This window comes from Lathyrus oleraceus, chromosome 5 (genome assembly GCF_024323335.1).
Source record: "Lathyrus oleraceus cultivar Zhongwan6 chromosome 5, CAAS_Psat_ZW6_1.0, whole genome shotgun sequence".
In the NCBI taxonomy this organism is placed as follows: domain Eukaryota; kingdom Viridiplantae; phylum Streptophyta; class Magnoliopsida; order Fabales; family Fabaceae; genus Lathyrus; species Lathyrus oleraceus.
The window spans coordinates 463,293,924-463,297,977 of NC_066583.1; the positions used below are offsets into that span (position 1 = coordinate 463,293,924).

The window sequence follows — 4,054 nt, forward strand, 5'->3', positions numbered from 1 at the left end:
GGACTTGGAAGTGCTTGCGGTGTTGCCAGTTGTCTACCCCACTTTGATGTTTATTCTGAAAAAAGGTAACTTGTACCTTGTACCTTCTTTTGAAAATGCTTCGATTCCCTTTTGTTGCTTGTGGACTTTTACCGTCGGTAAACGGTTATTCACTGCTGTGAATTCACTTGAATATAATATGTGTTTTCTTGGAGTTATTGGAATGTAATTGTGTTGTTTGATGTTTGTAGGAGGACACGTCGAGTTTGTGAGTGTAAGGGTTGGTTTGGAAATTTCCTTACATTTCGTTTTGTTTCTTCAAATTCAGGATTAGCTTGTGTTGGGGCTTGGTCAAAATTCGCAGTAGAAAGCTTCTTGTGGGTTTGTTTTGACTTGCTTGTATGAGCACCTCCAGTTGCAATATTACCTTGCATTTTTTTTCCGAAACTTAGTATCCCAGATTTTCTTGGGTTGGGGAATTGGCCTCCAAAAACGAGATGCTGACCAACGCTCCAACCAACTTAAGACTGAGTTTATATTTCCACAGACATATTGCAAACGCAGGGCCATCATTGTAGTAGAAGAAGCAATAAGGTTTCGGATGAAATTATTTGCTGACAGCTTCAGAATTTTATCAGATATAGCAACTGACTTGACAGGTTTGTCATCTTGAAGTCTTAATGGGTTGCACTTCTCATGAATTTTAAAACCAACATCAGACTATCTAACTCTTTGTCCACGAACAGGTCCTTGTAATTTGACAATTCCATACATACAACATAATGTAACAACAACTTGTATTCTAACCAAAAGCCCACAAATAACTGCTTGTAACCTTGTTATGCCTTTAAGGCTCTAAATGCTCTCTGAGCCAAATAACTCCTGAAAGCAGCCTGTGATTTCGTAACTGCCTCCTCCTGCCTCAATATTTCTGGATCGAGTGGTGCATCTTGATGAACAGGCCCCACTGTGTCAATTTCTTGATTCCCAAGCAACTTATCAAGTCAATTTCTTGAATCGGGACCAACTTGATGAGCAGCTACTGCAACCTGGTTGTTCATAGCATTTTGGATGTCATGTTGTGCTTCTGGTGTAAGATTGTGCAGAAGTTTGACATTGTTTTGTTATTACTTATGCGATTTTGTACGGTTTCATGATTTTGATTCTAATGGAGCTTGTTGCAGGGTTCTGCTTGGAAATTATATGATGATTTGGCATGGTTTTCACATGGCTTTGGTATGATTCATTTGGAGGCAAGAATTGCTGCAGAAACGGTGCCGGTTGCAATGCTCACTTGCAAATTGGTTTGGGGAATCTCACGGCATAACCAAATGGTGAGCTTCCTAGTCCCTTGCTCTGATTCAATAATGGCCTGCTTGCATCTTGGGTCTTGACTGTTGTGTGGTTTGGTGCAACATGTATCTCCTTCACAAGCATCTGTAATGCTGTTGAAACATTTTCATGCATGGAGACGTCCTTTTTTAAGAAAAGTATACTGGGCATCACATAGACGAGGAAAACTTTGGTGAGTATCAGTTGCATGACGATAGAAGCTAGGAAGCAAACCCCATAATTCATGGGCACGAACCAGCAGATCTTGGCTAGAGAACTCCTAATTCATTTCAATTTTGACTCAAAATCCGATGAACACGTTGTAATTCTAGGTAGTGATTTAGGATTTGCTCATGATGTAATATGCTTATGTTCTTATGTGTATGTTTGTAGTGTAATAAAGGATTTTAATTAAAATATCAAAGATCAATATCAATCTTTTCGGTTTCGTTATGAAATGCCATATATATGAAATGTGTATCATTGACAGACAAAGGAATCCATGTCTTTGAGTGCCTTTGTTGTGCCAAACTCCTTCTTTTTCTACACAGTATGCAGCAAACTCCAGCCAAGACCATTGCACTCACTACCTCAACACTCACACCAGCTATCAGGCCAACATGACTAGAACTCGAACCAGAGGTATCACCACCAGCACCAGACGCCGCATTTGCACTGAGACTGCCAATAGAATTGTTCATTTTCATGATCTCCAGCCCATTCAAAATAGCATTGGGGTTGTCCTTATTCGAAGTGGAAGCGCCAATACTTACATTTAGTTTATTGCTGTCAGCTAGTGGCGCAATCAAATCCATAGAATATGGAACACCCAAAACATTATTACCTTTAGAACTAAGATCAAGATCCTTAGCAGCTGCCATTGAGTCAATATAAACATTGAAATAAAGTAAATTGAGAGCTTTACTGACTATATCACAAAAGTGAGCTCGAACAAGGTATTGAAATCCAGGCTCCACATCAAATTGCCATGTCTCATTGAAATTAAGATTAGTATCACCGGTGGACGTGTTCGTTTTCATCTTCACGGAAGTACCATAAACACTAGGCGCATCAGTGTTTTGTGTTGCTCCTCCATCATCATACTTAACACCAAGAATATTCGAAACATCATTGGTAAGGTTCGATCTTAGAAAAAACTTTTGATCTGAAAACCCAAGTTCTCTGAAGAGGGTCCTCTCCAGATGTAACAACTGGACTACCCATGTTAACCCTCCAAACAGTCTCTAAAGCCTGAGCCCCCAAACCCAAATACGACGTCAATGGATTCAAGTTAAAAGCATCATCAACAATGAGATCATCAGGGGCAGAAACAACCTCAATTGCATTCACAAATGCAACCGAACTATCCAAAGGACGAAAGGGAATCTCAAGGGTATTTGTGGTAACAGTGATAGAATATTCCTTCCTAAAAGGATTCTTCTGTTGGTTAATTGGAAAAGTCTACTTTGAAGATCCAGTGAAAACTCTTGCAGTTTTATAAAATGGTGATTCGTCATCTCTAGGAGAAACTGAATTTGCAGAAGTAGTAGCAAGAATTTCTTGCTGAGTTGTAAGTAACTTCTTAGATAAAGTATCTGAAGTGAAATTGCGGTTACCCACTGAAGTAGTTGAAGTTGATCCACAATCTATAAGGTAATTATCAGATGGGATAAAAGTTGCACAAAAACACACCAAAGGCAATAGATTCAAAGCACAGATAATCAAACCAACTTGTCTCCAATCCATCATAATGGGTTTTCTGTTGGGCATTTCGATATGGTAAAACGCTTTACCAAGAGCACATGCAACAAAACCAATGGAAGAAAACAAAGTTACGATGAGGAATCCCCAATGCCAAGCTTTTGCATGCCGAACCAAAAACGCCGGTAACACCAACACTGAAACTACAGTTGAACTAAGTGAAAGCCAATTGAACAAAAGTCGCAAATGATTTTACTCCATTAGATTCCTTTTCATAAAATTGATCATCTCCCAAATGCAGTCATGGAGCCTCTTACTCCATTCTTACCCAAAGCAAATAAACCCAAAGATGTGTAAAATACATTGCCACACCTCCTTTTACACAACTCGATCCATCACATGCTTCTGGGTGTAAACTCTTCAATGCAGCTTGACCGGTTATCAACACCAAAGCAATAACTGATTTTATCACATGATAAAGGGTTCCATATCCTGCTTGACCAAGGGAAAATAATCACTCTATCTTAAGACAAATGGCGAGGCCCAAAGGTTTGTGGAATAGCAGGTGGTGATGGGTCAAAACAAAATAGTGGATAGCTTCATGACCAGATGAAATGGTCATGAGGAGAAATGTAAAGGAATGATCGATGGGAAAAATTTTTAGGGCCAAAATCAGGGTATGATAGTTGCCTCTATTTAAACATCCTCCACCAGAGGAATATGAAGCGGCACCTCTTCATCGGATCGTAGTGGAGGATGGTTAAATACCATGGAGACCCAGATTTTGATCCTGAAAAATAAAAATGCTATAATATGATATGCATGGGTGAAAGACTTTATTTCTGAATTTATCTATTAGCGATATGATGAATCCTTAACAGGAGATGCTACTAGACAGACCAATCTGTGGGGAATGCTGATGGCCTACAAAGAAATAGACAAATAATGTAAAACTAACTCGCTGGGGATAACAATCTTGCTGGAGAGTCAGACACACACTAGGGAGTACTCAAAGTGAAAGTTGACAAACGACAATTGGAGT

At 39.4% G+C, this 4,054-nt stretch overlaps 1 pseudogene; it reads right to left on the reverse strand.

The window, feature by feature from the left end:
- Positions 1-1,730: 1,730 nt before the first annotated feature.
- On the reverse strand, positions 1,731-3,069 carry LOC127081354 (receptor-like protein kinase HERK 1; annotated as a pseudogene).
- Positions 3,070-4,054: the final 985 nt, after the last annotated feature.